This window comes from Sceloporus occidentalis, unplaced genomic scaffold (genome assembly GCF_023333645.1).
Source record: "Sceloporus occidentalis isolate IW3139 unplaced genomic scaffold, rSceOcc1.0.p SCAF_5, whole genome shotgun sequence".
Taxonomy (NCBI): Eukaryota; Metazoa; Chordata; class Lepidosauria; order Squamata; family Phrynosomatidae; genus Sceloporus; species Sceloporus occidentalis.
The window spans coordinates 139,902,882-139,913,593 of NW_028316985.1; the positions used below are offsets into that span (position 1 = coordinate 139,902,882).

Below are 10,712 nucleotides of genomic sequence, written 5' to 3' on the forward strand. Positions count from 1 at the left end.
GTCCCTTCAGGAGGAGGCGAGGCCTGGGAGGGAAGTGGCGCCTAGAAAGAGGCGGAGGAGGAGGAGGCCCAGGCCAGGCCTCACCTCCAGTCAGTCACTTGATTGGAAACCCAAGTTGGACGCCAGCCTCATAATGGCTGCACGCTGCATCCACCTGGAGAAATAACCCGGTTTGGTTGCGCTTTAACTCTCTGTCTGGCTCTTTGCTATGGAATTCTGGGAGTTGGAGTTTGTTGTGGGGCCCAGAGAGGAACTGTGCTCCAACTCCCAGAATTCCATAGCAAAGAACCAGACAAGTCAAAGCGCTGGCAAACCGGTTTATTTCTCCAGTGTGGATGCATCCAAGGTGCTCTCCCGGCGTTTCCCTCGCTCTCTCAGCCTCAGAGAATTAGCCATGGCAAAACCCTGCTGCTAATAATTCAAAGATTATATAGCTCTGTTATTCCTCCAAATGGAAGTGGATTTAAGTCTAGGAAAGCTCATTCTGCCAATTTATATGAAATATAAATGTGTGTGTGTCTATATATATATATATCACACACTCATGTATAAGTCTTGAAATTTAGGTTAAAAAATTGACCCAAAAATATGAGTTGACTAATCCACGGGTCATTGCAAGTACTGAACTTTAAATCATATGTGTGTATATATATATATATATATGTGTGTGTGTGTGTGTGTGTGTGTGTGTGTATAAATCATTATAATCCTCTGGTAAAAGACAAGAGCTTAATCTGTCCTGGAAGCACTGCCTCCCTTCTGCTCTCTCATCCATCCAGCCTTTAATATGAGCACAAATAGTTATGCCCACTGGAGTTTTCTAAGTTTGTTGGCATTGTTTTACCCCCTGACTTATCCATGGGTCCTATCAACATCCATAATTTTGGCCCCAAAATCTGCCCTCGATTTATACGTGAGGTCGACTTATAGTCAAGTATATACGGTACTGTATATATAAAAACCTGGAGCCTCCCCTTTCTCCTCCCACTGAGCTTCACCCCACTCACAGCATCTCTTCAGTGTTTTAAAGGGATGCAGGAGGATGCCACAGACTGTTTTGGTCCAAAGGCAGATGTTTGGGAAGAATTGGAGTTTATCACACGGGAGGAATTTATCATAATTTCGAATTAAAAGAAAGTGGGTCACGTGAAGTCGCCAGTTCAGCAAATTTACGTGAATTCGAATTGCATTCAAACTGACTTCCCATTGCCTGAAATTGCGTGTGGTAGTCTATCACGCAATAACGTTAAACCCCATGAATGCGTTTGGATTGCCATTGGATTATACTTCCAATTTCCCTTGTCTGATAACGTCCAATGGTATTACCTTCTTGGGTTGCTGCCTGGTGCAGCCCGCACGCACCCCCTAGTGATGCCCCTGAAATAATTGTGTAGTGTGAAAGGTGTGAGACTTGGAATTGCTCTGACCAAAAAATCCACAACAAACTTCAGTTAGATCCGAAAGTTTATTGTAAGAACTAAGTAAGTAAGAAGCATTCTTGGTCACGTCTTTGAAAAGTCTAAAGCACACAAAGGAAAAGCCTCATTTTAAAAGGACACATCCCCCCCCCTTTTTTTTCCCCATTCCCTCCCAGATGTTCTCTCCAAATCACCCCCTCTCACTCAGCGGATGCTTGGAGCCCTATATCAAAGCAACCCAGTGCAGACACCATTTGGTCTCCAGAGATCCTCTGTCTTGTAAAAGCTATTCATGCTTGATTGATGGCTTGTACCTGTGGAACCTCTCTCAGTCGTAATTCTTTCTCAGGGTGTGAAAGGAAGATCCCTTGTCTTGTTAGCCTATGTTTTGCTTACGTGAACACCTTTGATTACAAATCATGGCCGCAGATGGGCATTTCCCATAATGCTTATTCAATTGAGTCCTACCGATACATACTTTTATTTAATCCATATATATATATTGCTAAGACACTCTAATATCTATATTTATATATGATAGTATATATATATGTATGTGTGTATATATGTTCACTACTAAATATGATCAACAGCTTTACCCAATCTGCCTTCAAACATTCCAACATACAACAAGGTAAAAGTGGTATATACATATCATCAATGTGCATGTAGCTAATTACTAACTTAGACGACTTAATCTAAACTCTTTACACCATCATGACAGAACCCAGAATGAATAAATGAATGAAAGGGTTCTGACAAAAGGGAGCACAGACTAGCCCAGTTCATCAAATGCACAGTTGACCCTCCATATCCATGGATTCTTTATCCACAGATTCAGCCATCCGTGGCTTGAAAATATTTTTTAAAAAATTATAGATTCCAAAATGCAAATCTTGACTTTGCCATTTTATGTGAGACACCATTTTCCTAATCCACTGTATATAATTGGACTTGACCTGGAACAACTATCATCCCATTCCCACATCTATGTAAATATGCTTTATATCTTGAGCCCCCCCCCCCCCCCCTTTGCTTTATTCTGCAAGAAAATGACAGGGCTAAAGATGCCTCTGAAGATGCCAGCCACAGATGCAGGAGAAAGGTCAGGAATAAATTCTTCTAGAACACAGACACATAGCCTGAAAACCCCACAAAAAAACTATAATAACAGGGCTCCTTTTTGGAAATCTGACCAGCTTTCCTTTTTGGAAATCTGTTGCACTGTCTGTAATAGTCTGGCAAAGCCCGAAAATAAAGGTATGAAAAGCACAGACAGCCATTGTGCAGTTAAGCAGTACTGTACTATTGATAGTTCACCCTATATTACTCAAGTGACCAGTTTGTCATGAGCACAGGCTGAGGTTTGGCATGCAATTGTCATGCAGAAGCATTTTAAGAAGATTTCAAATTGCCCTCAAAATCAAATGGAAGAACCATTGTAATGTAGTTGGAAGCACATTGCCTGTCAACTAAATTAGCATCCTGTTTATTACATAAATATAATTGGGCATTTAAATATATAATTTGGTTTTTATTTTATTTTGCACGGTAGAAACTGCAATCCTGCATGTTTAAGTTTTGTATTTTCTTTTCTTTCCTCAGTCATTACCCAAGTGCTAAAGAAGTCAAATAAGACAAAAAGACAGCAGATGGCAGTCTTATCATGGAAATAGTCAAGATCTATTATTTGGCACAGGATCACAAAGTGTTTGTTATTTCAACACTATTTTACAAGCTCATTAATCTGATGCCTGTCATACAGAGTTTTAGAGCCATTAAGTTCTGGAGAATCCTAGTGAAATTTAGGCACAAGGCTGGATTGTTTGTTTTGTCTTCAAGGGTGTCAGGGCCGCTTTTATAGCATTTTGTGGGCTTATTAAAAACTCCCCAACTCTAATTTTGTACAATAATAATTCAGGTTATAAGTTTATTTACTGCTGTACCCACTGTTGAAAATTAAAGACTTCTTTGTGCTGCTGTTAAGACTATGTAGTACATAATTGGCTGGGATCCAGCATTGGGAGATTTATGTCTGGCATGTAGCTATGTGGATTTATCTCTCAGTGCTACTCTACCCTCTAACTTTTAAGCAATGCGGCCACCACTACACCAGGATAATCATTTCTATGTTGTTGTACAGCAGGGGGATCAATGGAGATGCACCCAGTAGTTAGACACACTGCAACAGGAATTTGCTGGGACCTCTGTGTGTTCTTGGGAGGTCCTTGCTACAAAAAATAGCTGGACACATTTGTGCTGATCCTTCTGCTCTCCAGCAACACAGAAATGGCCAAGTTGGGTGGAACTGCATCACTCAGAAAGTGGGTTTGGTCATTGTATGGTCAGTAAAGAACTATCACCTAAGCAGTGACCAAAACAGTACGTCCACTGTCATAACTCACTAACAGGATGCTAGCCATTTATATTATTTTTAACTTGCTTTTCAAAATTACTATGTACTCAAAGTGCCTCATAGTAACTGTAAATATATTAAAAGAAAAAGCACCAGAAACGGCTTTCTAAAGCAGCTGAGAAAGTAACTATAAAATAAGAACATTCACAGGATGTTATTTTAACTAACTATATAAATCCACTATTTTTAGTGTTCTCCTAAAAATGGACAATGAAAGGGTGAAATATATCTCCTCTGGGAATCCATTTCAGTACTGGTACTTTATCTTAAAAGGCCCGTTGTTTTATATATGCTTGTCAAACATTCAGTGTTTTTATGTACCTGGGAAGCGCCTTACATGCAGAAGGGAAGTTGTAGAAGCAGAAGATGTATAATGGCTTTCTAAAGTCAGGTATGTTTCAAGGTTGCAGCTTGACCAATTGTAATTTAATAGTAGTTTGTTCGTTGAAATTAACAGATCGAGCTTTCCTTAGTGTGGAGATAAACACCATCCTCTACTTCCTGCAGATCCACCAGGAGCTGGTTAAAAAAAGATGGCAGCCATTTTCATACATTGCTCATAAGAATTGTTGTTGTGTTTCCGATTTATAGTGACCATATCCTTGGGTTTTCTTGGCAAGAGTTGTTCAGAAGAGGCTTGCCATTGTTTTCCCCTGAAGCTGAAAGCATGTGACTTGCCCAAGGGCATCCAGTGAATTTCATGACCAAGCTGGGAATCGAACCTGGTCTCCAGAGCATAGTGAAACCACTCAACACTCAAATCACTATGCCACTAGGTATGGTGAAAGGGACAGAAGAGCAGCACACTTAGTTGCATCCCCAAACCTGTACTACTCTTCTCACTATCACTATCAGTGTGTTTGACATAACTTCCAAACTGGAATGCCTGTTTTTCTAGCAGAGGCTTCTTATTAAATTTGAAAGAGTTCGATGGCTATGCTGGGTGGGGGTTCTTTTTATTTATTTCCATATTTATATCCCCACCTTTCTTCTGACATGGGACCAAAGAGGATTCTGTGCATTGTAGTGCAAAACAACACCCCAAAGATCTGAATTTAGAGGTATAAATTTTGTGGGAGCCTTCACAAGTACAGAAAGCTCCCAGCTTCAGATGTTATTCCGAACTCAAGAGCAAGAGTTTGGGGCTCTTGGGGTTGGGGCTAAATGTTCTACTCAAACCTACCCCATTCATATAAATAATGCATGAGTAGAACTAGCAGCACAGACTGTACAGTCTATTTTGGCCCCTGTTGATTTCATTGACCCTATGAAAATTCACGTCTGAAACAGAAAAGCAATTAATCAACCCCATCAGTTTGGAGAAGGGGATCTCCCTTGATGTACAGGGACGGATTAGTCTGAGTAACCTCTAATCAGGAAAGTAACTACCCAATGCTGCAACCAAGATTACAAACGCAAAAAACGGGGGGGGGGGGGGGGACTTCAGCCTCAGTTGTGATTGAAAGTGTAAACAAGAACTGACACTATGTTCCAGAACAATACCCACATCAACTAAAGAACGCTTGAAGGGCATATGTTAACAATTTTGGGTTGTTTTGCAGAAAACAATGCACACGTTTCTGATATCTGTGTAATACAATGTACTCCGCAAATGTCTCTATGTATTGCACCCAGTTAATCTTGCATAATTTCTATTTCCAGCCTTTTCCTTTAGGACCCTATTGAAGCAGTAATTACTGGAACAATTGAGTTTGTTGTAGACTCTGTCCTCACTTCAGATAAAAACATTGTACAAATATTTGAGCTGATTATTTATCTTTCTTTCGGACATCAGTGCAACAGTTCTTTGTTTAACAAATGGAGTTCACTGCTCTTCAGCTCAAGGTAAAGCATACACTGAAAACCCTCTTGAATGAATTTTTCAAACTAACCTTTTATATATGAACCAAAGCCCTTCAAATATCAGTGGACGAATAAAATACTGTACAGTAAATGCTGATGCACATACCAACAATACAAGTGGTAATACAATCTGAAAATGCTTCCAACTTTTGTTATTTGTATGAGTACATCTCCAAATGAGAGAGCCAGTGTTGTGTAGTGGTTTGAGCATTGGACTATGGCTCTGGCGACCGGGGTTCAAACTCGCACTCAGCCATGGAAACCCACTGGGTTAACATGTGGAAGTCATGTTCTCTCAGCATCAGAGGATGGCAAAGGAAAACAGCCTTGAAACAAATCTTGCCAAGAAAACCCCATGATAGGGTCACTTTAGGGTCTCCGTATGTTGGAAATGACTTGAAGGCATATAACAACAAGCTCTAAATGAATATAACCATTATTTATTTTGTGGAATATGCAATTAATAAATCCTCTTGAGATAATAATAAGTGAAATTGTATTTAACAAGAGTTACCTTGTACAGTACAGAAAAAATATTATTTTTATGACTAATGTTACTACAGAAATGCCATTTTCTATAATGGGTTAAATCACAGATGGGATTTGTGCAGCCTCCCAGATGTCATTGAATCACAACCACCAGCAGTCCTAGCCAATATAACTGATGGAGAGGAATGTTGGGAGTTACAGTCCAACAACATCTGAAGGGCTGCACAGTTCAAGCCACTAGACTAGACTCATTGAAATCATTGGGACCTATTAAAGCGGTGACTAATATGTCCCATTAATTTCATTGGAACCATTCTGTTTGGAACGAATATTGAGACTAACATTGACTCAACCTCTTTACCTTAGAGCCCAGTATTTAACAATCCATGATATTTAGGAAGAGTTGCAGCTAGTACATGGCATTAGATGATTGAAGGCGTTGCATGGCTTAAAGGCCACTGGGCTCTAGCAGCAACACTGGATCCTAGATCTCTATCAAACTGTGAATTTGAATGCAACCTCCCCTGGATAATGACCTATCAACCAATGATAGTTTGTATATCTTCAAACTGAGCTTAGGTTTATTGGTTTTCATCCAACCCATTATAGAGATGCATAATGGGTTACTGCTGATGGGTCTACATTTAACTTAATGGATTTTGTAGATCTTATCAGAGTGTGTGTATGAGTTTTCAAGTCACCTGCCTACTTATGATGACCCCATGAATGTCATAATTTTTTCAGAAAAGGAATATTCAAGGTGTGGTTTTGCCAGTCCCCTCCTGTGAAATAAAGCCCACAGCACCCACTATTCATAACTCTCCTTAAATATACCTGCCTGAGGACTGGAGACTGGCGGAGCAGCCATCATCTGTACTTCAACAGCAGAAGAGGGCTTTTCCTTCTATGTCACAGTATGGTTGTGAAATACCTAACCAGAAAGGCCCAGTTGGTGCCAATGCTGATGCCATTCCAGTGCCAAGTAAAAACTTGGCTTTTTATTAGAGACCTTGTTGATTTCATGTGTCCCTTGTTTTGAAAGAATGTCATGTTGAGGATGGAGCAAGCTTGTTTTCTGCTGCTCCAGAGACTAGGTCAAGGAACAATGGATGCAAGCTACAGGAAAAGAGATTCTGCCTCAACATTAGGAGAAACTTCCTGACAGTAAGAGCTTTTTGACAGTGAAACACACTCCCTCGGAGAGTGGTGGAGTCTCCTTCTTTGGAGGTTTTTAAACAGAGGTTGGATGGCAATCTGTTGGAGGTGCTTTGATTGTGTCTTCCTGCATGGCAGGAGGTTGGACTGGATGGCCCTTGTGGTTTCTTCCAACTCTATGATTCTGTTATTCACATCCTGACATCTTTAGATATGCTGGGAAAGACTTGTCTGAAACTATGGGAAGTCACTGCTATTTAATGTAAACTGGGGTAAGAAATGGGATCCCTCCAGATGTTTTAGACTACAGCACCTACAATCCTTTACCACTGGCTTTGCAGGATGAAATATATGTGAGCTGTAGGCTAAAACTGCTAGACAGCTGTGATGGTTGGTCGCTTTCATGTCAGTGGAGCAATGTCTGCTCTGGGGCTGCTTCCACACTGTGGAATTAATGCAATTTTACACCTCTTTAACTACCATAGCTCCATTTTATGAAATCCTGGGATTTGTAGTTGTGGACCAGAGCTCTCTGAGAGAGAAGGCTCAATATTTTCATGTCAGTTAAAGCAGTTAATGTTAAGCTGCATTATTTCTGTAGTATGCATACAGCCTGGGTTTTAATATAAATTTTAGGAACTATCCAAGGAACTGAACACTGCCCCTCTTTAAAGACCAAAATCTGGAGCAGATTCTACCCCACTGGATATATGGCTGGAAAGCCAAAGGTTACTCACCCTGTTGGACTACAGACAGTGATGAACTAAGTGTATCAGTACTCTCGTCTGAGAAAAAAGCAACTTCCTATATTTCTATGAGCCTCAGAGTTTTTCTTGGGTTCCAACTTTGCTGTGGTGTTAAAATATAAACAAAGCTGACATATAATGTTCTATACGTGTCCTATCTATTACCCAAGTTTCTGTAAACTGACTATAAACACAGAGTCATTTCCCAGCTTTCTCTTGTTTTGTCATCTTGAATGTTCACCTCAGCTAGAACAGGCTAACTTTTCGATTTTACTTTGAAGAAAAAAGCTAACAAAGATTGAGTCAAGCCTATATTTACATAACAAATACAACATTTTTTGCACTAACTGGCCAATTCCTTTTTTAAAAAGAAATCCTATATAAACACTAATTTCACCTTTCTTATCATCCTGGGAAAAGAACACAATAATCTAGATTTAAGAAACCTTCCTTCTATCTCCCTTTGTATTAATCATTCTATTTCTTGAGAAATCAGTCAATAAACCACAGGAAGGTCAAAATTGCTCAACTGGACACACAGTTTTAACCTCAGAAATGAATTGTTTCAATCTCTAAATCATTTTGTCCTCTAAAAACAAATTGTCCGTTCTCTAAAAACTCTAAAGGATTTCTATCTAAAGGATTCTCTAAGGTCATAGAAATAAAACAAGTAAATGGAAGCCAAAGGTGTTGAAGTATCATAGCACCTTTCTTACTTCTCTCATTCTCTGCAATTAATGAACAACAACCCTTTAGCTACAAAGAAGCGTAAGAAGTATCTTGGTTTATATCGGTATATTATACATTGTGCCACAAAGTGATTGGACAGAAAAGCCTATAAGAGACATTCAAATGTCAATTCCATTGCTTTCAATGTGTCTGACATTAGTTTCAGCTTGTTTAAGTATAAATAAAGTGAAAACTTTAAGGAACAGTACAAACAGCTTCATTTATATACCGCTTCATACTGAACTAACAGTGTCTAAGCGGTTTACAACTGTAAGCTAAGTACAAGTCTGTTTAGTCCCAAGATTTCATTAAATCAAAGATAGGGGATACAGTATTTGATTCTCCAAATATCAGCCATACCCAGCATGACAAGTGGTAAGGGTTTCTTACCCTTATATAAACCATTTCTTCATATGTGTGAGGCACTGCTTGCTATCTGCATTTTCATTAGCAGTACATGCATTCAGAATTTTTCAAGGAAGTAGCTGTGTTAATCTCTTGTAACATAAGAAGGAGGAAAGAAGGGAGAGGGAATAAAAGGAATGTGACTTCTTTAGTGATATTTAATAGTGATATTAAAGCCTCAGGTTATAAATCACATTTATACAGTTGTGGAAGTGTACTTCATCTAAAGAAGTGGATTCGTATCCATGAAAAGCTCATGCTAAAATAAAAACCAATTGGTCTTAAAGGTGCTGCCACATTCCTTTTTTACCTCCACCTCCCTTGCTTCTTTTTTTAAATTTGTTTTTACTCATTTTATTCATTAATATTCTTAATATATATGATACATATCATGTTTCTATATATGAATATATTCCTACATTCTGTTACATTCTAAGAAGATATTTTATATTTCCCCTCAGTGCCCCTCTTCCCCGGAGCCATTTCCATCCTTATATCCCATCCAAAATTTCAGTTCTTCTTGTGGAGGTAATCTTCCATCTTCTTTTCTCAATGCTTTCTCAATACTTTCCAAATCCCCTCAAAATCATTTCTTTTCCATAGTCCTTTTTTTTTACTTTCAGTTTACAGGTCAATTTGTCATTAATCGCTAATTTCCATACCTCTTTATACCAATCCTTCCACTTCTACATCTATTTTCATTTTCCAACACCTTACTATTATTAATCTCACTGCTGTAAGCAAACTTGTTACCAAATCTTTTTCTTCTTTTTTCCATTTCTCTAAGTTATATAATGATAACAAAACTATACTCGGTCTTCTATCTATTTTTATATTCATAACATTTTCTATATCTAATATCACTTTCCCACCCACATTTTGTACATATTTACATTGCCACCAAATATGCATGTATGATCCTACTTCTTGACAGCCTCTCCAACAATTTTTTGAATTATTCTTATCAATATTATTTAGTTTCACTGGAGTCAAATACCATTTCCAAATCAATTTATAATAATTTTCTTTTATCCGTACTGATAAATTTTTCAAATGCCTTTGTTCCCAAATTCTATCCCAATCCTTATCATTTATTTTAAATTCTAATTCTTCTTCCCATATTCCCTTCAAAATGTTTTCTTTTATTTTCCCTCCTTTATTCTCCATCAACATTTTATAGATTTTACTGGTGATTCCTTTTATGTTCTCATTTTCTTCCATTTCTCTTCCTTTCTGAATTATTTGTTCGAATTGTGTGTACTTTTACTTTTCTACATTCCTTTTCCTCCAATTTTTAATCCATTGTTCTATTTGCATATAATGAAACCATGAAATTTTTACACCACCCTTGCTTCTTTTTATGAATTTGGAATGGTCTTTTCCTAAAAACAAACAAACATAAACAAGGACAACTTAATAGTACAGAAATAATTACATAACTATTGTGGTCTTATTTTCATTATATTTGCATTATTCCAATAATTCATATGT

General features: G+C 38.2%; 1 long non-coding RNA gene across 1 annotated transcript; it reads left to right on the forward strand.

The window, feature by feature from the left end:
- Positions 1-2,978: 2,978 nt before the first annotated feature.
- On the forward strand, positions 2,979-9,914 carry LOC149312894 (uncharacterized). The gene is made up of 3 exons (XR_016281327.1): positions 2,979-4,610; positions 5,497-5,679; positions 9,683-9,914. It is a non-coding gene; the product is annotated as an uncharacterized LOC149312894 (long non-coding RNA).
- Positions 9,915-10,712: the final 798 nt, after the last annotated feature.